The sequence below is a fragment of the Mustela nigripes genome, chromosome 9, assembly GCF_022355385.1.
Source record: "Mustela nigripes isolate SB6536 chromosome 9, MUSNIG.SB6536, whole genome shotgun sequence".
NCBI classification, from domain to species: Eukaryota; Metazoa; Chordata; class Mammalia; order Carnivora; family Mustelidae; genus Mustela; species Mustela nigripes.
The window spans coordinates 61386776-61413105 of record NC_081565.1 but is presented as its reverse complement, the minus strand read 5'-3'; the positions used below and the strand labels follow the sequence as shown (position 1 = coordinate 61413105).

The window sequence follows — 26330 nt, the reverse complement described above, 5'->3', positions numbered from 1 at the left end:
ACCCACCTCCCTCTGGTAACCATCAGTTTGTTTTCTATAGTTAAGAATCTGTTTCATGATTTGTGTCTCTCCCCCACCCTTTTCCTTTGCTCATTTGTTTTGTTTCATGAATTCCACATATGAGTGAAACCATATGGTATTTGTCTTTCCTGATTGACTTATCTCATTTATCATTATACTCTCTAGCTCCATCCACGCCATTGCACATGGCAAGATTTCATTCAATTTTATGGCTGAATAATGTTCCATTGTGTGTGTGTGTGTGTATAAATAAATGTGTGTATTTGTATATGTATATATGCATATAAACATATATGTGTAAATAAAATATAATATATAAATATATGTGTGTATTTATATATACATATATATCCTCTTCTTCAATGGATACTTGGGCTACTTCCATAATTTGGCTACCATAAATGATGCTACTATAAACATAGGAATGCATGTATCCCTTTGTATTAACATTTTTGTATTTTTTTCTTTTTTTGGTAGATACCCAGTAGTGTAATTCCTGGATGTTAGGATAGTTCTATTTTTAACTTTTTGAGGAAACTCTATATTGTTTTTCATAGTGGCTGCATCAGTTTGAATTCCCAAGACTATAAGAGGGTTCCTTTTTCTTCATATGCTTGCAACACCTGTTGTTTCTTGTGCTTCTGATTTTAGCCATTTCTAAAAAGATATTATTTATTTATTTGACAGGCAGAGATTATAAGTAGGCAGGCAGAGAGAGAGGGGGAAAGCAGACTCCCTGCTGAGGAGAGAGCCCGATGCGGGGCTCCATCCCAGGACCTCGGAATCATGACCTGAGCTGAAGGCAGATGTTTTAACTCACTGAGCCATCCAGACGCCCCTGATATCTTGTGATTTTGATTTGAATTTCCCTGATGATGAGTGATGATGAGCATCTTTTTCATGTGTCTGTTGGCCACCCAGATGTCTTCTTTGTGGAGAAAAGTCTCTTAATTTCTTCTGCCCATTTTTTACTTGGATTAGTTGTTTCTTTTGGGTGTTGAGTTGTGTCAGTACTAGTTTGGATACTAACCCTTTATCATACATGTCATTTGCACATACCTTCTCCCATTCAGTAGGTTGCCTTTTAGTTTTGTTGACTGTTTCCTTCACTGTGCACAAGATTTATATTTTAATGTAACCCCAACAGTTTATTTTGGCTTTTATTTTCCTTGCCTCAGGAGACATATCTGGAAAGATATTGCTATAGCCAATGTCAGGGACATTGCCGCCTGTGCTCTATGCTAGGATTTTTATGGTTTCAGGTCTCACATTTAGGTCTTAATCCACTTTTTAGTTTACTTTTGTGTATGGTGAGAGAAAAGTGTTCCAGTTTCATTCTTTTGCGTGTAGTTGTCTAGTTTTCCTAACATCATTTGTTGAAGGGACTGTCTTTTTCCCATTGAATATTTTTCCTTCTTTGTCAAAGATTAACTGATCATATAATTGTGCAATATTTCTGGATTTTCTCTTCTGTTTTATTGATCTATGTGTCTACTTTTGTGCCAGTACCATACTGTTTTGATTACCATATTTGTTTTAATATAAGTTGAAGCCTGGAATAGTGATACATGCAGCTTTTCTCTTTTTTCAAAATTGCTCTGGCTATTCAGGGTCTTTTGTGGTTCCATATAAATTTTAGGATTTTTTTGGGTTATAGTTCTCTTAAAAATGCTGTTGTTATTTTTATAGGAATCACATTAAATATGTAGATTGCTTTGGGTAGTACAGACATTTAAACAATATTTGTTCTTCCAATCCAGGAGCAAGAAATGTCTTTCCATTTCTTTGTGTCATCGTCAATTTCTTTCATCAGTGTTTTATAGCTTACAGAGTACAAGCCTTCCATTTCTTTGCTTAGGTCTATTCCTAGGTATTTTATTATTTTTGGCCCAATTGTAAACAGGGTTGTTTTCTTATTTCTCTTTCTGTAACTTCATTATTAGCATATAGAAATGCAACAGATTTCTGTGCATTGATTTTGTGTCCTGTGACCTTACTTCACTTATTTATTAGTTCTAACAGATTTTTGGTGGAGTCTTTAGGGTTTTCTATATTTAGTACCATGTCATCTACAGATAGTGAATGCTTTCTTTCTTTCTTACCAATTTGGGTGCTTTTTATTGCTGTGGCTTGGACTTCCAGTACTAATTTGGATAAAAGTGGTGAGACTGGACATCCTTGTCTTATCCTTGACCTTAGTGGGGAAGCTCTCAGTTTTGCACCATTATGATGTTAGCTTCAGGTATTTGGCCTTTATTATGTTGAGGTATGTTTTCTCTAAACCTATACTGTTTAGGGCTTTATCACTAATGGATGTTTTACTTTGTCAAATGTTTCTTCTACATGTACTGAAATGATCATATGGCTTTTATCTCTTCTCTTTATGGATGTGATATATCACATTGATTTGTGAATATTGAACCACCCTTGCATTCCAGGAATAAATCCCACTTGATCATGCTGAATGATATTTTAAAACAAATTGTTGGATTCTGAGGCAAACCTATGGAGTCTCCTCTCTCTTTGGGAGGTTTGTATTCTATTATTCAATAAACTTTACTATCACTCATTAAAAAATAAACATATTGTTGGTTTCTGTTTGCTAGAATTTTGTTGAAGATTTTTTTCATTCATATTCATCAGAGATATTGGCCTGTGGTTCTATTTTCTGTAGTGTTTTGATAATCTGGTTTTGTTATCAGGGTGATAATGACTTCATAAAATAAATTTGGAAGTTTTTTCCTTCTATTTTTTGGAATAGTTTGAGTAGAAAAGTATTATCACTTCTTTTAATGTTTTTATTTATTTATTTATTTATATTGTGGATGATTTCTAGTATACTAGCATTTGGTCAGAAATAGTCCATGGTATGACTTTGCTCTTTTTATATTTGTTGAGGCCTGTTCTGTGGCCTAATATGTGATCTACTTTGGAAGTATTTCTTGTGTACTTGAAAAGAATGTGTATTCTGCTCTTTTAGGATGGAATGTTCTGAATGTATCTGTTAAATCTATCTGGTCCAGTATGTCATTTGTAGCCATGGTTTCTTTACTGATTTTCTGTTTTGATGATCTGTCCATCAGTGTAAGTGGAATATTAAAGTCTCCCACTATTATTGTGTTATTATCAATAAAGTTCCTTTATGTTTGTTATTATTTCATTTATTTGGATGCTTCCATGTTGGGTGCACAAATATTTACAATTGTTATATTTTCTTGTTTGATTTTCCCTTTATTATTATATAGTGTCCTTCTTTGTCTCTTTTTACAAACTTTGTTTTAAAGTCTTTTTTGGGGGCTCCTGGGTAGCTCAGTGGGTTAAAGTCTCTACCTTTGGCTCAGGTCATGATCTTAGGGTTCTGGGATCAAGCCCCACATTGGGCTCTCTGCTCAGCAGAGAGCGTGCTTCCTCTTCTCTCTCTCTGCCTGCCTCTCTGCCTAACTTGTGATCTCTGTCTGTCAAGTAAATAAACAAAATCTTTAAAAGAAATAAAGTGTATTTTGTGCACAGGAATCTGTACTCAAGGAACTACAGAACACTCACGAAAGAAATTAAAGAAGACACAAAAAAATGGAAAAACATTCCACGCTGAGGGACTGGAAGAACAAACATTGTTAAAATGTCTATGCTGCTCAGAGCAATCTCTACTTTCAACACCAACACCATCCTGATATAAATACAAAGGGCATTTTTCAAAGTGCTGGAACAAACAATCCTAAAATTTGTATGGATCCAGAAAAGACCTCGAATCATCATGGAAATGTTGAAAAAGAAACACAAAGCTGGGGGCATCAAATTTCCTGACTTCAAGCTATATTACAGAGCTGTGGTCACCAAGACAGCATGGTACTGGCACAAAAACACACATAGACCAGTGGAATAGAATACAGAGCCCAGATATGGACCCTCAACTCTATGGCCAAATAATCTTTGACAAAGCAGGAAAAAATATCTAATGGAAAAAAGACAGTCTCTGCAATAAATGGTGGTGGGAAAATTGGACAGCTATACACAGAAGAATGAAACTCTTATACTATACACAAAGATAAACTCAAAATGGATGAAAGATCTCAATGTGAGAAAGGAATCCATCAAAATCCTAGAGGAGAACATAGGTAGTAACATCTTCAACACTGACCACAGCAACTTCTTTCAAGCACACCGCCAAAGGCAAGGGAAACAAAAGCAAAAATGAGTTTTGTTACTTCATATAAAAAGCTTCTGCACAGCAAAGGAAACAGTCAACAAAACTAAGGGGCAGCCCATGGAATGGGCAAGATATTTGCAAATGACACTATACACAAAGGGCTGATATCCAAGATCTATAAAGAACTTCTCAAACTCAACATCCAGAAGACAAATAATCAAGGCAAAAAGGGGCAGATGACATGAATAGACCCTTCTCAAAAGAAGATATAGAAAGGGCTAACAGACACATGAAAAAATGTTCATCATCATTAGCCATCAGGGAAATTCAAATAAAAACCACATTGAGGGACGCCTGGGTGGCTCAGTTGGTTAAGCAGCTGCCTTCTGCTCAGGTCATGATCCCAGCGTCCTGGGATCGAGTCCCACATCGGGCTCCTTGCTCGGCGGGGAGCCTGCTTCTCCCTCTGCCTCTGCCTGCCATTCTGTCTGCCTGTGCTCACTCTCCCCACCCCCTCTGATAAATAAATAAAAATCTTTAAAAAAAAAAAAAACCACATTGAGATACCACCTTACACCAAGTAGAATGGCAAAAATTCGCAAGGTAAGAAACAACAAATGTTGGAGAGGCTGTGGAGGAAGGGGAACCCTCTCACACTGTTAGTGGGAATGCAAAGTGGTATAGCCACTTTGGAGAACAGTGTGGGCATTCCTCAAAAAGTTAAAAATAGAGCTACCCTATGACCCAGTAATTGTACTACTAGTTATTTATCCAAAAGACACAGATGTAGTGAAAAGAAGGACCATATGCACCCCAATGTTTGTAGCACTAATGTCCACAGTAGCCATACTGTGGAAAGAGCTGAGTTGCCCTTCAACAGATGAATGGATAAAGAAGATGTGGTCCATATATACAATAGAATATTACTCAGCCATCAGAAAGGATGAATACCTAACATCTGCATCAACATGGATGGGACTGGAGGAGATTATGCTAAGTGAAATAAGTCAAGCAGAGAAAGTCAATTATCATATGGTTTCATTTATTTGTGGACCATAAGGGATAGTATGGAGGGCATTAGGAGAAGGAACAGTTAATGAAGAGGGTTGGGAATCATGAAAGCCTATGGACTCCGAGAAACAAACTGAGGGTTTTAGAGGGGATGGGGTGGATGGATGGTTGAGCCTGATGATGGGTATTAAGGAGGGCACATATTGGATGGAGCACTGGGTGTTATACACAAACAATGACTCATGGAACACTACATCAAAAACTAATAATATACTGTATGGTAACTAACATAACATAATAAGAAGAAATAAAGTCTATTTTTTCTGATACAAGTATTATTATTTCAACTTTCTTTTGACATTCACTTACATGATAAATGTTTCTCCATCTCCTTATTTTCAATCTTCAGGAATCTTTAGGTCTGAAATGAGTCTCACAGACAACATATAGAAGGGTTTTGTTTTTTTATCCACTCTATCACTCTACATCTTTTGATTGGAGCATTTAATCCATTTCCATTCAAAGTAATTATTATATGCATTTATTGCCATTTTGTTACTTGTTTTGTGGTTGTTTTATAGTTTTTCTCTGATCCTTTCTTCTCTTTTAGTTTTTTTTTTTTTTTTTTCATTTTCTTTAGTGATATGCTTGGATTCCTCTCTAGTTCTTGCATATCTATTATTGTTTTTTGATCTGCGGTTACCAATCAGCTCATATATAACATTTTCTGCACATAGCAATCTATATTAAATGGATGGTCACTTAATTTTGAACTCATCTTTTACTCCTCTCCCTTCCACATTTCAGATATTTGGCATCATATTTTATATCCTTTTGTTTTGTTTCTCTTGACTGATTTTTACAGATATAGTTAATTTTTGTTTCCTTTTGTGTTTCCTATTTTTCTTATATTTACCTACGGTTTTTGTTTTCCACTTACAGAGTCCCCTTCTAATATATTTTTTTGTAGGGATGGTTTAGTGGCCATTAATATTTTTGTGGTTGCTAGTCTGGGTAACTCTTCAATTCTCCTAGTCTGAATGATAGCCTTGTTGGATAGAGTATTCTTGGCTGCAGATTTTTCCCTTTCAGTGCTGGAATACATCATTCCATTCTCTTCTGGCCTGCAAAGTTTCTGCTGAAAAATCACCTGATAACCTTATGGGGTTTCCTTTGTATGTAACTGTCTATTTTTTCTCTTGCAACCTTTAAATTTGTTGTTGTTGTTGTTGTTAGAATAACAGAGAGAGGGAGACAGAGAGAGAGCGCAGGGAAGGGGCAGATAGAGAGGCTCTCTATCACATGACCCTGAGATCATGACTTCAGCCCAAATCAAGTGTTGGACACTTAACTGACTGAGCTACCCAAGCATGCCTTTTATTTAAAAAAACTTAAAAATTTTTTGAAAGGTAACTTTAAAAATTTTTTATCACTATTTTGTGCTATTTTAATTACTATGTGTCTTAGTGTGGACCTTCCTGGGTTGAATTTGTTGGGAGACCTCTGTGCCTCCTAAATATAGTTTTCTGTTTCCCTCTCCAGATTTGGGAAGTTCTCAGCTTCAATTATACTTTCTGCCCCCCTTCTCTCTCTTCTCCTTCTGGGATCTCTATAATGTGACTGTTATTACACTTGATGGTGTCACTGAGTTCTCCAAGTTATTATCGTTAGACAGTATTTCAGTCTGATTGCTTTCCATTACTCTATTCTCTAGGTTGCTGATACATTCCTCTGCTTTCTGAACTTACTATTTATTCCATCTGTTGTATTTTAAATTTCATTTATTGAGTTATCCATCTGATAAGTTTTTTTTTTTTAATCTGTCAAGGATCTCACTGATGTCCTCCACCCTATTCTGAGGCCATTCAGTATTTTTATGATCATTACTTTAAATTCTGTATCAGGCATATTACTTATTTCTGTTTTACTTAGATCTCCCTCTAATTTTGTCCTCTACTTCCACTTGGGACATATTTCTCTGTCTCCTCATTTTGTCTACCTTTTTGTGTCTCTCTGTGTCAGGAAAGTCAGCTATGTCTTCTACTCTTGAAAGTAGTGGAATTATGAAGAAAAGGTCCTATAGTGCCATTTAGTTCAGTGTCCCCTCTTCACCAGAACGTGCCACTTCAGAGGGGTCTCTTTTGTGGGTTGTTTGCATCCTGCTATTATGTTGGAGTCACTTCCTTTTAGTCCAGATGTCTGCACTGATTCCCTGCCTGTTGTGGGCTGTGCTTGCTCTTTGTGATGTTAGAGAGACCCAGGCAGGGTGACTCTGAGATAGCATGACAATAGAAGGGCTCAGGGAAAGGGCAGTAGTGTTAGCAAAATTTGCACTGAGCTGCTGCTTCTAGACTGGATGCCCCACAGCCTGGTTGCTGCTGGGGCATAGCTCATGGCAATGGCAGTGGCCAGGGTCTCATTGCTTCTGTGCATGCTGTGGCTGCCCGGGCACTCACATCATGTTAGCAAAATTTGCACTGAGCTACTAGTCCTAGGCCATATCTCCTGAAGTGCAGCAGCAGCCAGCCACGGGTACAGCATGAGTGGTGTTAACAAAATTTCCCGAGTCTAGGGTGGAGGCCAGCGGACTTGGGAGTTGGCGAATCCTCAGGAGAACATGTGTTTGGGGCACACTGCTAGCAGGGTAGGCAGCGCTGCCTCCCATTGTGGGGCTGGAAAAGAAAATGGAGACTGACAGCTCCTTTGTTTGTGGAGAAGTAACCTAACACACTCCAAAATCAGTATCAATAGATCTTCCTCCCCTGGTGCAAATTGACAATTCTATGTTGCCTCTCCTTGGGCTGTTGTCTCTTTAAAGGTAGGACCCATCTATCCTTAGCCCTGCCAGGTCACCCAGTGCTGAGTCAGCTGACTTATAGAGTTCTCAGCTCCAAGTCCCACTGGTTATACAAATTCATGGAATTCAGCCCCTCAGGTTTTCCTTCTTTCTTTTTAAAGATCTTATTTTTATTTGTCAGAGAAACAGAGCACAAGCAGGAGAAGCAGCAGAGGGAGAGGGAGAAGCAGGCTTCCCACTGAGCAGAGAGCTGTAAATGGGACTTAATCCCAGGACCCTGGAATAGTAACCTGAGCCAATGGCAGATGCTTAACTGAGGGAGCCATCCAGGTGTTCCCAACCCCTCAGGTTTTCAAGGCCAAACATTATGGAAATTCATTTTCCTTTTGTGAGCTCCCTGGTGTTTCCCCTCTCCACAATTGCAGCACCTTCCTCCTCCAGGCAGCTCCTGACAACACCATCTCTGCCCTTTCTAACTTTTTGGGTGCAGCTTCTTTTCTACATTTAGTTGTGGAGTTTGTTCTGCAAGTCTTTGAATCACTCTCCAGTTTATTTACTTGGACATGAGTAAAATCTAGTTGTAAACAAACATGGGATGAGGTGAACTTAGGGTCCTCTTCTCCCATCTACCCAAGCTTGTTTTTCAACCCATTTATTTTTCTTGTGACAGATTTTTTTTTTAAGTGGGCTCCACTCACAATGTGGGGCTTGAACTTATAACTCTGAGATCTAGAGTCCCACACTCCACCAACTGAGCCAGCTAGGTGCCCCAACAGATTTTTTCATTTTTCACTTAAGTCAGCCAGCACAGCAGCTACTAAAGCGAGGAGCTGATTAACCATAGAAGCAAGGACAGATACTAAAGTCCTCTAACTTGCCTCTAGGACTGACTCTAAGATACAGCCTTTCACACCAGAGGAAAATAATTCATTATCTGGAACTTTAAAATGCCGGGCGTAAATGGCATGTTTCAAACTCAGTTCCTGTATAATTTCTGTAGTTCTTCCTAAGATATCCAGTGTAATGGAGGGGAGGGAACATCTGTTTTTTTTTAGGCAGACTACCTTAATGCTAGCATTTATCCAATTAATCAAATTAGCTAAGTGCTGGCCATTCTCATCCATGCCAGTGGCATATAATCTTCGTCTTGAGGCATGTTGAGCAAGTGACTGAGGCTACTTTGATTCACAGCTGGCCTGGGTCTTTATTTGAATCAAATGACATGCCTATACATAATTTTCCTCCTCTATGATAACGTCCATTTCATCAGAGGAGTCATTATCCCAGGGATGACATGCTGAAGGGTCCTAATTCTCTTGAGATATAGTAATTTTCCCTTTAGTGCATGGTAGTCTGCACCCATGCATCTTTACCATCATACATGCCATAATTTTTTAGATTTATTATTTTTTTAGTAATCTCTACGCCCAACATGTGGCTCAAACTCATGACCCCAAGATCAAAAGGAGGAAGCAGGCTCCCTGCTGAGCAGAGAGCCCGATGTGGGGCTCGATCCCAGGACCCTGGGATCATGACCTGAGCCGAAAGCAGAGGCTTTAACCCACTGAGCCACCCAGGTGCCCCTCACATGCCATACTTTCTAAGCATTCTTCCTGTTGTTGGATTCTTTTGGGCATGTCTGCATTAGAGAAACACACAGCTTGCCCATTCTTTTTCAAAGTTAATGCTTCTCTGATCTGTTGCAATTTCTTCCTTACTTGTAACTCCATTTCCATGACATCTCTTAATACACAAATCAATGGCCAAGCTACTGTTGCAATAGCTTATTCACTTTCCCTTCTCCATTTCCTTTTCCCCACCATTTTAGACAAGGTATCTAACAATCCCTGGGGCATTTGGGGGGCATCCCTGTACTCATACACGTACAATGCTCAAAAAACATGGTCAAATCTCCCCAGATGGAGGTGGCTGGCCAACCTGGAGTTTCCCCCTCAGACAACAGGTTTTCTCGTGACATGGCCTCATTATCCATGCTTGTTTTGTTTTCAGCTTCCTGGCTGACTTGCCAATAGTTAGAAGGTGGTGAAGGGGCAGTAAAGTATCCTCCAGACAGAAAATGCACTCTTGAGACTGAAAAATGAAGCTGGACACACCATAGAGTTTATATAGAATTTTATTCAGAATAACTTACTGATGTAGAGGATCAAGTAGGCAATAATTCAGGTGCGGGGCAGCTACTTTCTGCCCAGTTCAGACCTTAACCCACAGCTTTTATATAGTAAGAGGCATTGCTGTGAATATCTGAAGCTCCTGCCTGGAGTATTTTCTTTGCTTCTGTTAAGTGGACAATCATTTCCTTTGGGAAAGCATCTCTCCCACATTATCAGGCCATGTATCTGAATGGGTGGACTACACTCCAGACCACAGGCCAGCTCAAACTTTCACTGTAACTCCCAAGAGTAGGGGTTGCATATCCTATAGGATTGGATTCAATGCATGTAGCTTCCCCCAAAGTGGCTTAATCATACAGAAATACACCTGGGTGGCTCAGCTGGTTGAATGCCTGGCTCTTGATCTCAGTTCAGTTTTTGATCTCAGGATTGTGTGTTCATGTCCCATATTAGACACAAAAAAGAAAGAAAAAAATATCCAGTTCTAATGACATCAGTTGAGAACCTGGACCCAGTCATACCTAAAAGCAAGATACCTTTAAACTGTGAGCTAAAAATTTCTCTCTCAATCTCTCACCCAAAATATTTCATCCCCAAATCTCATGTATTTCATGATCCTCTAGGTTCTTTTTTTTTTTTTTTTTGTAAAGATTTCATTTATGTATTTGACAGACAGAGATCACAAGAAGGCAGAGAGGCAGGCAGAGAGAGAGAGAGAGAGAGAGAGAGAAAGAGAAGCAGGCTCCCCACTGAGCAGAGAGCCTGGATGCGCGGCTCCATCCAAGGACCTGGGATCATGACCTGAGCCAAAGGCAGAGGCTTTAACCCACTGAGCCACCCAGGCACCCCATCCTCTAGGTTCTTCCAAATGAAATTATATGGTAAGATTTAGACATGGGGGTATATATTAACAGAAATTCAACATTAGGAAGATAATATAGCTTAGTGGTCAAATACCCAAAATCAAATCCTGCCTCTCCTACTTACTAGCTTAGTAACTTTGGATGAATTTAAACCCCAGATTTTTCAACTATAAAACACAAATGAAAATAGTACCTAGCTGTGAGAAGTAAATGAGATATTGTAGATAGAACAGCTGATGAAACTAAATCCTATAATGAGTACGATATTCTGAGAAATGCCGAAGTGTTTTTATTTAGCAGTGCTTTGTATGACTGAACTAGAGGGAAAGGGCTGGAGAGTGGGGGCAAAGAACAATTTGTCTCTTCTGAGCACTTCTGTGCCCATAGCCACTTGATTGGAAGAAGAAACCTTGAAAGAAGTTTGATCCCCACAAAAATAGGCCCTTGTTAGTCTGAGCAGGGAGAAGCAGGAGTAGGAGCCCAGATTGTGGCCACCTGGTAGCATCTATGTAGAAATAGAAAAGGAGTACACTGCTTAGTTTTAAGGGACTTAGAGGGAAGCACCTGGGAAAATTCTTTGACCTATTTCTTCCCCACATCTTCTACTGCATAATGCTTGTGTTCTTAAGGCCACAGAAATCACAAAACAGAATAAATGCAAAATAGCATCCTTGACATGCCCAGCACAGAGTCCAGCAAATAATCAATGTTCAGTAAACATCCTTCAAGTCCTAAGGATGCTTAGACCTACAAACATTTATGCTTGGATCCATGTTGAGGATTTGCTTTGCAACCAGAGCTATATATAACACCTCAACTTAGCATCTAATATCCTGTTTCAAAGGAAACTAGAAGAGATTAGTTGTATTACTTTAAAGAACTGCCCCCATCCCAACCCCTGCCCTTTGGAACATACAGGCTTTATTATTTAGGATTATGTTAGGTCACAAGTGACAAAAAAACCTGAAATAACAGTGGCTTATTTCCTCTCATCTAAATAAGGTCTAGCAATTTGAGAGTCTAGGGTAGGTATGGTGGGGAAACAACCAATTTTCTGTTTTTGCTCTTCCATCCTCAGTATGTGCCTCCCACCTCATGGCCCAAGATAGCTATCAAAGTTCCAGGTATCACATCTGCACTCAATCCAGCAGGAAGGAGGAATGAAAGAAATAGGGAATGCCTCTTCAGTTAGGGACATTTCTGGATAGTTCTATATACAATTTTCATTGCATCTTGGTGGCCAAAAATAAGTCATGAGAGGCAAGGGGGAGGGACACCTGGGTGGCTCAGTTGGTTAAGCAGCTGCCTTCGGCTCAGGTCATGATCTCAGCGTCCTGGGATCGAGTCCCACATCGGGCTCCTTGCTCCGCAGGGAGCCTGCTTCTCTCTCTGCCTCTGCTGCCACTCTCTCTGCCTGTGTGCTCGCCTGCTCGTGCTCTCTCTCTCCCTTTCTCTCTCTCTCTCTGGCAAATAAATAAATAAAATATTTAAAAAAAAAAGAAAGAAAGAAAGAAAGAGAGGCAAGGGGGAAAGCTAGAAAATGTAAACTGTATTGGGATGGCTATGTGCTCAGGCAAAAATCTGGGTTTCATTATAAATGAAGAGGTAGATAATATATACGAAAACAGACAAGTAATGATCTCTTCCACACAGAAACATTCTGACCAATAAACATGTGTGTCAATAATGCATAGATGGGAGGAAGTGTGTGAAGAGTATGGGGGGAACATGGGGCATTCAACAGGGAAAGATTCATCAAATGTTCCTTCCCTGAATTGAATGTGCATTTCCTGGAAGACCTCAATTACAGCCAGAAAGTAACATTTATGGAGGGCCTACTATGTGCCCAGTACTTTCATACACATTACTAAATCCCAGAGCAGTAAAATGACTTGTCCAAGGTCACAAAGATAGGGAAGAAGGGAGGGAACCAGGATTTAACTTCTAGATCTTAAGTCCTACAACGGCTGCCACATTACTCTTTTTTGAGGGTCAGATACCAGAAGCAAGGAAGATTCTCAGTGAATGCCAGTGCTATATATTGGATTTACTGCTATGTTGTCAACCCCATGGGCTTTTTAAACTAAAACAGTGTTAAGTGTTACACAGGCTCTAAATTCCCATTAAGAGAGACAAGGAGGCTGGCTCTCAGGTGATACTTTATCTTCTGAAAGAAACAGAATTCTTGAGGCATTCAGATGCAAGTTTAGTTCCTGAATTTTCTTTCTTGGCTAAGAGTTGGGGGCTGAGGGTGAGGCAAGACAGGAAACAAAGGATTACTTGTGGCCCCTGTCCAAAAAAAATCCCTTCCCACTACACCAATTAGAGATACATTTGCGTTAACTGGTTTCTCCTTTGAAAGCAATCTGCCATGCCAAGCCTCATTAACAACTCAGTGTGAATTCCTTTAAACAGACAATTCACTCAGCTCTTAGCTGAGGTCCTGTAAGTGTCCAGCTAAAGTCCCTGGATTTACCAAAGAAATTTACGAAGTAAATACATGAAGTAAATTTATTAAGTAAATACATGTCTCTATTTATTACAATTAATGAAGGGAAGCAGATTCAGAAAGATGACTGTAGGAATGGGCGGGACAGAAAATGTATTGGAAGAGGACCAGCCTTTATGTGTCTTTCACTGACCAGCACAAAATACTGTGGAAAGACAAGAAAGCAAAAGGTTGAGGGGCTTCTGGGTGGCTCGTTGGTTAAGAGACTATCTTTGACTCAGGTCCTGATCCAGACTGAGTTCTGCATTGGGCTCCCTGCTCAGCAGGGAGTCAGTCTGCTTCTCCCTCTGACCCTCTCCCCTCTCATGCTCTTTTTCTCAAGTAAATAAAATCTTGAAAGAAAGAACAAAAGAAGGAAAGAAAGAAAAAGAGCAAAAGGTCGACTCAAAACCCAAAAGGCCACTGATTTACTATTAAGGGCAGGCAATGTGAGGTAGCAGCAGTTGCTTCCAGACCTGGGCTGTTCCTGCATGCATAACAGGATTCCAATGCAGAATTAGCCACCAGCTCAACACAACTGCTTTAACTCTGACAGCCTTGCTCAAAATGTAAATTTCATTGCATCATTAATAAATACTGCTCTTTCTATAGGTGCAGTAGAAATAGACTTTTCTTGTTCTATCTCTTCCTGAAGTTAATTTTTAAAAAACAAAACTTTTTTTTTTCTTCAAACGCAATGTGCTTTGTAAAGGAAAAAATATCACACAGAAAATACTGGTGCTCTAGGTAAGCAAGGGGGCTACCTCAAGCAAATGAGTATTTGCTGTGAGAGAGGGGAACAGAAATTCAGCTCTGTGACTGTGATGAGGGAGCAGGAGGCTGGCTGAGGACAAAGCAAAAGCTGGCGCCTTGCACCCCCCCCCCTTCATCTGCTCCCCTCCATAGGTGTAGCATTCCTCAGGCACCCCTGACTGCCATAAAATGATAAATAGTTAACTTGCTGAGATCACAATCCTACAAGACAGGAGTCTCCCTTGGTTTGTAAATATCCTTGAGATTACAACAAAGAAGTTACCTTATCAATAGCCCAATTTCCAAAGACACAGAACTCAGTTCCTCAAGCCTAATGTCACCCTGCCCTCCATAAAAACCGAAGGAGGTGGAGGTAGAAGGAAAAGTAAATAAAGTTAAATTTCTTCTAAACCTAAATCTCATTAACAAGGATGCTTGATAGCAGGAATGTAACATTCCACCAGGAGACTCTCAATTGTCTTTACTTGATAGTAACTAAGCCTTCAATATCCTGATAGTATTCTTTGCCCCAATAGCCCTTCTGAATACCCCTTTGTCCTCACCTACCCAACTCCTGCGTATATAACCAACCACCCCTCACAACCCGGGGCAGCAGCAGCTCTTCCTGCCCACGGGTCCTGTCCCCGTGCTTTAATAAACCACCATTTTGCACCAAAGATGTCTCAAGAATTCTTTCTTGGTCATCGGCTCCGGACCTCAGCCCACCAAACCTCACCTAGGTTCTAGAACTTCATCAACTGCAATCCTTGGGCCTGAGTCCTGCCTTGCTACTTACTGGAAGTGTGTTTTAGCAGATCTTAACCTTGCTCTGCCTCTATTTCTCATTAGTAAAATGCAGTTACTGTCAGTTATGAATAAATGAAATGTTCCTTTCCCCTTCTGCCAAATCATTTATGTTGACAATGCCAAATATTTATAGAGATTACGATTATTTGTTTACATTACAATTTCCTAACTTCAGTTAAGTCAACATGATGCAAGAGGATCAAGACCTTTTTGGTCATTTACTGGGCTGAAATCTTGTCAGACATGCCTATAGGATCCAAAATGACAAAAGACCTATCATTCAAAAGACCTGAAAATACAAGTTCAGAGTAATGTCAGGTACAGGATACTAAATGTCAGGAAGACATTGGTAGAATATTTGGCTAGTCATCACCCCAAGGCCTAATACATATATTCATTATTAAATACCATGGATGGGGAGCCTCAGACCTAATCTGATGCCAAGTTACTTAAACATTGAACAAGATGTTAAGCTCCCCTGAATTTCTTATGCAAGATACAGATCAAGGCAGGCTACTCCAACTATGGCCTGAGCACCAATTCTAGGGGAATAAACCATCAGGAATGGGCCAGCACAAGAGCACCCTTTCACACAGGTTTTCATAAGGAGCCACTTACATGTCTGCTCAAATCCACTGGTTCCACCCCCTTGAGGGAAAATTAAAAGAATAGCAAACATTACCTAAAAGCACCAGTACAACTCTCATGAAATAAATGTTGAAAAAAAACCAAAAAACAAAAGAAAGTACAAATTATTAGCATAAGTGGGGTGCTAGTACATCTCAGGCAAGCCCTACCACCTGCCCAAAGTTTGAAATTTTCTAGCAACTGAGAGCCCAGGCTGAGCCTGGAAGTACAGGGCAGCTGATTCCAGCTGTAGGGAAAAGAGGCACAAAAGTTTAAGGCCAGTCAGGACCTTCCTTTTAGCATGGAGAGATATTTTAGTTTCTTGGTAAAAGGAACATTTATAGAGGTCAGCTGGCGAACAGTTGAGAGTCTTTACAGTGGTTCAAGGTGAGGGCTTCAGAGAGTCTGGATGGTGTCACAGCAGTGATTTTTCTGGGTAAATTGCTGAATATTCTTTTCTCAGAATTATACGCACCTTTTGGGGTGCCTGGATGGCTTAGTCAGTTAAGCATCTGCCTTTGGCTCAGGTCATGATTCCAGGGTCCTGGGATTGAGCCGCTCATCAGACTCCCTGCTCTGTGAAGAAAGCCTGCTTCTTCCTCTCCCTCTGCCTACCACTCTACCTGCTTGTGCTCTCTGTGTCAAATGAATAATCTTTAAAAAAAAAAAAAAAAAAAAAAGAATTACATAAGCCAGAACATTATTTGGGAACTTTATTTTTATTTATTTATTTATTTATTTATTTATTTTTAAAAGATTTTATTTATTTATTTGACAGAGAGAGTGAGCACAGGCAGACAGAGTGACAGGCAGAGGTAGAGGGAAAAGCAGGCTCCCTGCTGAGCAAGGAGCCTGATGTGGGACTGGATCCCAGGAGGCTGGGATCATGACCTGAGCCGAAGGCAGCTGCTTAACCAACTGAGCCACCCAGGCATCCCTAGGGTACTTTATTTTTAATAATAATAATTTTAAAGCTAGTAACTCCTAATCACAGGGATAAAAGGTACAGCATAGGGTATATAATCAACGGTATTAGTGTTTATGGTGATAGATGGTAGCTATACTTGGAGTGAGCATAGAAGAATATATAGAATTGTTGAACCACTATGTTGTACACCTGAAACTTAATGTAACACTTATATCAACTGTACATCAATAATTTTTTTAAAAAGCTATATACCAATGAACTTTTGTGTCTAATAACTAATTCTTTGTTCATATGTATTTTGTCTGCCTTCATAACAATCAAAATATTTTTTATGACATGCTTTTAAGTTACTACAGACTTCTTTCCTTTACTCTAGGGTCTGACGTGAGTCCAGTCCAGTTCACAATCAAATTACCCCTAAGAAAAACATGGAAGAGGAGAGGGAAAGAGGATACAGAATTCTTGGTCTTCCTCAGTTTGTGATTCCTGTATATACGTGCCCCTACTTACCATACCATTCTCCATCCCTCTTCCTGGGAAGATTAAGTGGGGCAGGATGGTGTTTCTGCTGGTGGGACTTTTTTAAAATTGAGGTGAAGTTCACATAACAAAATTAACCATTTAAAAGTGAACAATCAGTGGCATTTAGTAAATTCACAGTGTGTGCAAACCCTATCACCATCCAGTTTCAAAAACTTTTCCTCACTCTAAAAGGAAAATCCATACTCATTAAGCAGTTATTTCCCCTTACTCCTACCTCTGTATCTTAGTAACTCCTAATCTGCTTTCGGTGCTTCTGAGGCTATGCTTGGTCACTTCCTCCCTAGAAATCCATTTAGATGTACAGGCTGTACTTTGTCTCTCTGACTTGAGAGAAACCAGGAGGTAGATCAATCTGAAAACATGGTTAAACTGTGGACCTCCATGGGGGATATTGTTCCTTTAATAAGAAAATATAGGAATTGGATTAAGAAATCAACTCATTATATATTCAAAGCTTCACCTAATAGATGGATCAGTGCACTACTTCTTGTAACTCATTGGTCAGACTAGTCTCATAGCAACTACTGCATGCTGGGAAACAGCCTCTGTATTTGTAGCAAGCCAAGAAAAGAGTTGGACACCTTCATAGCCAAAATAATAGGTATATCTGGTTATATTTAAATGCTAATAATTCAATCATTTAAAAAGTAGACATTGATCCAGTAATAAATTAAATGTATATAAGTAAGCCTAACATTAGTGAAATGAATGTTTCCCACCTAATATCATGGTGGGGAAATATACTCCTGAAAATATTTTTAAACTTTTTAAAAAACAAAAGTAGTACTTAACATGATAAGATATAATGAACACTTACTATAAGTAAAAGACAAGAGAAAAGGAATAAACAAAGGCCACTCTCAAATTCTGAGTCTAGAAAATCAGAGGGTATTGGCACACATAATGGAAATATGGCTATTCAGGAGGATTGTGAGTTTAGGGTGTAAGAAGTTGACTTTGCTTCCAAAAATGTGACTTTGAAGTAGGAGGGAAGGGTACTCACAGGAAGGCACAGAACAGGTCAGTGATAATGTGGGGTTAAGATCAGAGGTCAGTTCTAGGGATCTGGGAGTAAGAGCTATCTACTTCCAGTGTGGATGGTGGGGAGTTAGTATAATGTGTCCAAGCAAGGTCTCTGGGAAGGGATGTGACCAAACAGATCAGATCAAACCTTGGGGATCATCCACATTTGAGGAGAGTGAGCAAAGCCTCTGTGGGAAGCAAGGGAAAGTCTTGAGAAATTAAGAGGAGACATAGGATAGCCTAGAGTCCTGGAGACCAGAAAGGAGAAAAGTCAGGATTAGGTGAGTGGGGGTGTTGTGCTCATATTCCTCAGAAAGGTCAAGGGAAAGGGAAACAGGAAAAGATTCAAAGAAGTCTACACTGAGGAGAATCCTTTGGCCTTTGATAGAACAACTGCCCCAGGTCTAGAGCCTGTCCCTGCAGGGCTGAATTGAAAGGGATCAGGGAAGGAATGCAACACATTTAAGTCTTTAGATGTCCGGTGATGAAAGGGAGGAAAATGGTTTAAGGGAACAACGACAGAGAAAATTTTCAAAGCAGGCAGACCCTGACCCTTGGGGCACTGGGCGACACATTCACATGGGGTTTTCTGGCTGGTGCTGGCCAACGTGGTGTAATCCAGCACTCTCTGGTCAGAGTTTTACACCAACAAGTATCATAGAGTCAATTCCAAAGTTCACTCAGTGCCCAGGTTGTGAAAAGAGCAAATAAACCATGAGTGGCCCCCCCCCCCAAATCCCATTATCTATACAAAAATGACCTCTGGAATAGCAAATAGAACCTCTACCCTTTTGGGAAAGGAAGTGCATCAAACATAGAGACACTGCATCAGAAAAGGAACAGCTCATCCACATATTTGGAGAAGCTGTAGCCTAGACAAACATAGTTCTCATTAAAAAGTGGAGCCTGGGTGGCTCAGTGGGTTAAGCCTCTGCCTTTGGCTCAGGTCATGCTCTAGGGATCCTGGGATCAGGCCCCGCATAGGGCTCTCTGCTCAGCAGAGAGCCTGCCCCCCCCCCCCCCCCCCCCCCCCCCGCCTGCCTCTCTGCCTACTTGTGATTTCTCTCTGTTAAATAAATAAATAAAATCTTTTAAAAAAAAGTGGAGTGGAAGAAGACTGAATATAGTGGAGATGGAAACCAGCAAGATGAAAACTCCTCACTTTGTGAGGGCAAGACTACCTGGTAGTGGTTGTGATGCCTCCCCAGGAGGGGCTTAGAGCTGCAAGATGAAAGAAGGGTCATGGGTCTAGTTCACAGTTCAGAGGGTAGTATAAGAGTGAAACTAGGGCTATTTCAGGAGGTTGGAATCTGGGGGGTTCAGCTATTAGCAACAGCTACTGCCATGGGGGAATGGGGAGGGAATCTTGAACCACACAGCCAGAGCTTGGCCTCAGCAAGCAGTACCTCCAAAGCAAGATCCAGCCACTTGAATTGGATGAAATACTCAAGTAATACAGTAAGGAATCCATGAGGTGCTAGAGACGTTGGGATAATAGAAAATCCACCTAGAACTTAAGATAATTTCCATGGTAGGGTAACTAAATGATACAGAGTGCCCATTACTAAAAATTCAGGCAGAATCCCACTTATTGGAAACAGGGAATAAGATCCAAGTAAATGACCCCTCCACCCCCCACCCTAGGCTAAACAGTAAAACTAAGCTCCTAAGTATTTCCCTGTTTAGAGACATGATTAGTGGATTACTCTCAGATTCTGGAGTAGGTGAAGGCCTGCAGCAGGAGATGATGGGAGAAGGGATTTGGGGCTAGAATGAGGTCAGTCATTGCCAAAGCTATCTGTCCAGCTCAGCCTTGGATATTGACTCCTGTAGTGTTTTCCAACACCACCAAACAATTCCCCAATTCTCAGGTGATACCAACTTGGTGTCCTACAAATTTAACTCAATTCTGACATGTCTACCTGGAGACAGCATCAGATTCAAGTTAAGGGCTCAGTTTCACAAGACTTCCCCCCAGGCATTCAGATGCCAATCACAAGTCCAGATTGTTACCTGTGCTGCTGATGGACCACCTATAAATTAGAGTTACCTCTCCTGGGTTTGATTAATTAGCTAGAGCTGCTCACAGGACGCAAGAGAAACACTTTCATACGTTTATCAGCTTACTATAAAGGGTATTATAAAAGATACAGTGAATGGAATTTAAGTAACATAACAAATGAACACAAAAGAAGGGAGAAAAAAGAGGCAAGCAAAACATGAGGACTATAGAGAACAAACTGAGGGTTGATAGAGGGAGGTGGGCAGGGGGATGGGCTAAATGAGTAAAAAATACACTCATTCTATTGAACACTGGATGTAAATGATGAATCACTAAATTCTACTCCTGAAACCAGTATTACACTGTATGTTAACTAACTAGAATTTAAATAAAAACTTGAAAAAAATAATAAAAGATACAGTGAACACCCAGATGAAAAAGTATATAGGAGCTTGTGTTCCTGCGGAATTAAGGTGTGCCAGCCTCCCTGCATTTGGATGTCTCCACCAACCCAGAAGCTCATCCAATCTTGTCAAGAATTTTCATAGAGCTTAATCTGAAGCACCCCTCCTCCCACTTTCCCTTCCCTGGAGGCCAGTGAATGGGGCTGAAAGTTCCAATCCTCTAATCACTTGGTCTTTCTGGTGACTTACCCTATCCTGAGGCTATCTAGGGGCCCCACCCTAAGTACTTTATCAGCATAAACTCAGATATGTTAAAAAATAACTTAATATGAATAATGTGTGTGCACTCGTGGATGCTCAGGCTCATGCCCCTACGCGCAACAAACCAAGGTTTATTGAGTGATAGCAAGTGATAGTACAAAGCTCCCAAGGAGGAAGGGGACCCGAAGGGATTGATCTTATGAATAACTTTTTAAAAATATTTTACTTATTTATTTACTTGTCAGAGAGATAGAGAGCACAACTAGGCAGGGTGGTAGGCAGAGGGCGAGAAAGATGCAGGCTATCCACTGAGCAGGTGCCTGATGTGGGACTCAATCCCAGGACCCTGGCATCATGACCTGAGCCAAAGGTAGATGCTTAACTGACTGAGCCACCCAGGAACCCCTATGAATAACTTTCAAAAAAGTTTTAAAAACTACTCTCACTTAGGAAAACAGCAACAATGACAAAAAACCGCCTATTCTCACTTAGGAAGTTCCAAGGGTTTGGGGAGATTTGTGCCAAGAACCAGGGACAAAGACCAAATATGTTTCTTATTAACCACAGTCCCTACATGCAATCAGACTGGCCCATCCACTGTGGCATTCTGGCTCATCAATATCTAGCTGTGAATCCTCAGGTCTCCAGCACCTCTGACCTTACCCCAGAGCTAGCATTCTCTTCCCGTACTAGGCAGTAGGTCAAAAGGGCAGATGCAGGGTTGAAGGAGAACTGGGCCTGGTCTGGGTTCTCTTCCTCTAGCTCTGACCAGCAATAAGCAGGTCCTAAAAGGAACTCACTTATGTGGTGTGTGAGAGGCTCAGTTGAAAAAGCATGTGACTCTTAATCTCAGGGTTGTGAGTTCAAACCCCATGCTGGATGTAAAGATTACTTAATTAAATGAATAAATAAACTTAAAAATTAAAAAAAAAAAAAAAAAAAAAAGAGGACTCACTCATGACCCCAAAGGTGACTCTCCTCCCTCCCTCAAATCTTCTCTCTATAGAAACACCATGAATGTTAGCCTCTGACCTGAGGACAAGGACAGCCAGAAGCCTGCATAGTATAGATCATATCTTCCCTTTTTAATTAAAATTTCCACTTCAGTGCAGCCTGATTTCATTCACTCCCTGTGGGGTCCTGCTCCTCTTAACATTTTCATTGCCAATTACTTTATGACTCCCTTATTTGTGGCATACAGTCTTTTTTTTTTTTTTTTTAGACTTTATTTATTTATTTGACAGAGATCACAAGTAGGCAGAGAGGCAGGCAGAGAGAGAGGAAGGGAAACAGGCTCCCTGCTGAGCAGAGAGCCCGATGCGGGGCTCGATCCCTGGACCCTGAGACCATGACCTGAGCTGAAGGCAGAGCCTTAACCCACTGAGCCACCCAGGCATCCCACAGTCTTCCTTTTAACTATCAACTTTCCTCTTTGTCTCCTCTAGGTTAATCAACCCACAGGAAAGCAGATTGAGGGTCAGAGAAGCTCAAGGTCAAAGGGGCCAGGCAGCAGTCAAAGGCTGAAGACTTTCCAGACACAGGGGCAGAGACCATGTGCTTTCAGGGGCTTCAGAAGACAATGGCAGTGCTCATATATTTATGGAACTACATAGAAAAGCATACAGAGATTGAGAAGGCCATCAGCAGAGAGTTGCTGTCAACTTGAGCACTAGCTTCTTTAGAATATGGGCTCTACTGCTGGGATTTTCGCTTTTCTCTTATCCCACATTTCATCGAGTGTGGGTCTGTCTGACTCTAAAATCTGTGCTTTAACCAATCTGCATGTGCAAGAAAATATAAAGGGACTGGCCCACAAGTCCCCTACTATCTTTAGTAATGGCCAATTTAACAGGGATTTGGAGGGAAAGACCCAATATAACAATAGGAGGCAGGACCCAATATAACTGGCATATACACATTCACTTTACAGCTCAGTGCTGTAAAGTGAGTTTACAGTTATAAAGTGCGTGTTTAGGGGAAAAAGTCAAAACTGTTCATATGTGGGAGATCAGAACTTGATGTCCTTCACCTACCTGAGTTCTGTGGATAAGATCAGAATGTGGAAGGTAGCCAAGAAAACAAACAGGAACTGAACTACAGGGGTGTTGGGTCAAGATGGAGACCCATCCTCAGTGATCTGCTTCACTGGTATCTTCTATCTCTGAGTAGATTTTTTAAACTCTCTTTTTTTCCACTTTAAAAAAGGTACTTCTTAAATACATTCCTATCAGACTATACACATTCCTCTGGTCTGTGTCATTGTCCATCCTGTGCCTAGGGCACTCTTCCACTTCCATCTGTCCTATCAAAACTCTACCATTCTCTAATGCACATCTATCACTTTATATCCTGAAAATATATCTGTATTCTCTTTTTAAGTTGCAACAAAGAGCAGTCATTGTTAATCATACATGATGCCTTATTCTACCCCTCCCTGTCTGTGTATCAGTAAGGTAGGTTAACTTACTCCTCCTCCTCTTCTTCTTCTTCTTTTTTTTTAACTCTTAAGACTCAATTTCCTCACCTGAAAATGGGAATATTAACAACCAAATAAATGGAAATAAATTTCTGAAAATGAAAATACATGAAATGGTATATACAAAGTGCCTATCAGGGTGCTGGTATATAGTACTTTCAATACATGCTAATTCCCTTTCTCTATTGTTCTGCTTACTCCATTATGAGATAATCCATACCTCCTTTACCATTCAATAAAACTTCTTTTGTGACAAAAAAATGCACACATTGCACACTTCACCTTGTCCACAACTCTTAACTCACATGTCCTCTTTCTTCTTCAGTTTACAGAGAGTTAGAGGCTTACCCTTATATGAATTATTTTACCTTCCTACCCATGGACCCAAAGTGACACATTTAGTATCTCAAACACAGTACACACTTTAAAAATGAAAATTTTTTTCATTTTTTGTCGTTTTTAAAAATTTATTATGATTTTTTTCTTCATTTTTAAAAGATTTTCTTTCTTTATTCAGAGAGAGAGCAAGCGAGTGCACAAGCAGGGGGACCAGCATGCAGAGGAAGCAGATTCCTGGCTGGGCAAGGAGGTTGATGTGGGACTCCATCCCAGGACCCTGAGATCAGGACCTGAGCCAAAGGCAGACGCTTAACTGACTGAGCCTCCCAGGCATCCCTATTATGATTTTTTTTTTCCAAAGTACACTCTACCCCCAATGTGGGGCTCAAACTCAAACTCGAGGGGTACACTCTATCCCCAATGTGGGGCTCAAACTCAAACTCCAGGAGCATGTGGAGTCACATGCTCCACTGACTGAGCCAGCCAGGCATCCCTACTTTTTCTAAGAAATTTAATTTCTGGGGTGCCTGGGTGGCTCAGTTGGTTAAGCTCCTGCCTTCAGTTGGGGTCATGGCTTCAGGGTCTTGGGATTGAGCCCTGCATGGGACTCCCTGCTCAGTGGGGAGCCTGCTTCTCCCTCTCCCTAGCCCTGCTACTGTGCCTTCTTGTGCACTCTCTCTCTCTGCCAAATTAAAAAAAAAAAGACAAAAAAACTTAAAAAAAAAAAAAAGAAAAAGAAAGAAATTTAATTTCTAAGAAATTTCTAAGTTTAGGGTGCCTAGTCATGGTGGTCATGACTCCAGGGTCCTGGGATAGAGCCCCGAGTCATGTTCCCTGCTCAGTGGGGAGTCTGCTTCTCCTTCTACCCTTTCCCCTGCTCATGACCTCTCTCTCTCTCAAATAAATTTAAAAAAATTTTTTTAAGATTATTTATTTATTTTACAGAGAGAGAGAGAGAGATCACAAGTAGGCAGAGAGGCAGGCAGAAAGAGAGGGGGAAGCAGGCTCCCCGCTGAGCAGAGAGCCTATGTGGGGCTCAATCCCAGGACCCTGAGATCATGATCTGAGCTGAAGGCAGAGGCTCAACACACTGAGCCACCTAGGCACCCCACAAATAAATAAAATCTTTAAAAAAAAATTCCATGTTTATTCTATGTTTCACCATATATAAAAGTGACCAGAATAGTGCCTGGCACAAGTAAATACTATTACAAGCTTTTATTATTATTCCCATCTCCTCCCAAGTGTACTTCTTTGTTCAGTCCCTGGGAAATACTGTCAAATACTGTCCCTCATTTACTGTTCAAACCGAGGTAAGCAGGTAGATCACTGGGCTTTTGTTTTGTTGGGGGTAAGAGTACTGGGGAGAAGCCCATTGCGTCTGATACAGAAAATCCTGCCTGTAAGCTGCCATCTAGTGTTCACTTCAAAAAGCTAGCAATCCTTCCTCTAAGTAATACTATTTTTTTTTTATTGGATTCCAGATTTGGGGAAATTTTGATTACCTAAAGTACAACTTTTGATAGTAATGAGGTGGTAACTGAGAAAATGGAAATTTCCCTAGAATTCTAACAGAAATGACCTCATAGTGAACTGATACAGTTGCAACCAAAGTCAAAGAAATGAAATTTGGATTATCCTCTGAATCCTTCCTACAGGTACATGTAGCTTCTGTACATGTGTTTGAGCACCTTTCATGTTAACAGTCTCTTTACACAGACCTACGCTAATTCAGGTTATCCTCAGGCCCCTCTGAGTTAATATTACCCTCCCTATTTTAAAAATAAGAAAATAGGGGTGCCTGGGTGGCTCAGTGGGTTAAGCCTCTGCCTTTGGCTCAGGTCGTGATCTCAGGGTCCTGGGATCGAGCCCCACATCGGGCTCCCTGCTCAGCGGGGAGCCTACTTCCCCCACTCTCTCTCCGCCTGTCTCTGCCTACTTGTGATCTCTCTCTGCCAAATAAATAAAATCTTAAAAAAAAATAAGAAAACAGGGCGCCTGGGTGGCTCAGTGGGTTAAGCCGCTGCCTTCGGCTCAGGTCATGATCTCAGGGTCCTGGGATTGAGTCCCGCGTCGGGCTCTCTGCTCGGCAGGGAGCCTGTTTCCTCCTCTCTCTCTCTCTGCCTGCCTCTCTGCCTACTTGTGATCTCTCTCTGTCAAATAAATAAATAAAATCTTTAAAAAAAAAATAAAAATAAAATAAGAAAACAGAAGCCAAGGCAGTTTAACTTGCCTGCTTTTTTGAATCTAGTTAAGAAAAGGATTAGGATTTGGACCCATGTCTATTAGTGTCAAGCTCTACGCTTTTTCATTTATATTCCAATGCTTGTTAAAATGTCTGAAAACCCCAGAAATAGCTCATAAACTGTGGTTAATATCCTTATAGGTTTCTACTAGCGGCGATCTTGTTTAACAACAACTAAAGAAACACAAAACCCTCGGGACTATTAATGTCCTTAAAATAAACTGTGCTGGGACTCCTGGGTGGCTCAGTCAATTAAGTGTCTGCCTTTGGCTCAGGTCATGATCTCAGGGTCCTGGGATCAAGTCCCACATCAGCCTCCTTGCTCAGCAGGGAGCCTGCTTTTCCCTCTGCCTGCAGCTCTCTCTGCTTGTGTGCTCTGACAAATAAATAAAATCTTTTTAAAAAATCAATTGTATCATTAAGACCTGAACTCAGACTTTCAAATACTAAGTCAGAAACAACA

General features: G+C 40.6%; 1 long non-coding RNA gene across 3 annotated transcripts in view; it reads right to left on the bottom strand.

Annotated features, from left to right (window-relative positions):
- LOC132024734 (uncharacterized) overlaps positions 1–26330 on the bottom strand; it is a 40033-nt gene that overhangs the window by 7832 nt on the left and 5871 nt on the right. Inside the window, exon 2 of one of the 3 annotated variants that reach the window (XR_009406292.1) lies at positions 23275–23331. The exons of 1 other annotated variant lie outside the window; for it this stretch is intronic. This is a non-coding gene — a long non-coding RNA (uncharacterized LOC132024734). Of the gene's footprint in view, positions 1–5548; positions 5612–23274; positions 23332–26330 lie in introns of all 3 variants that reach the window. One more of the 3 variants, XR_009406293.1, reaches the window with a different exon arrangement.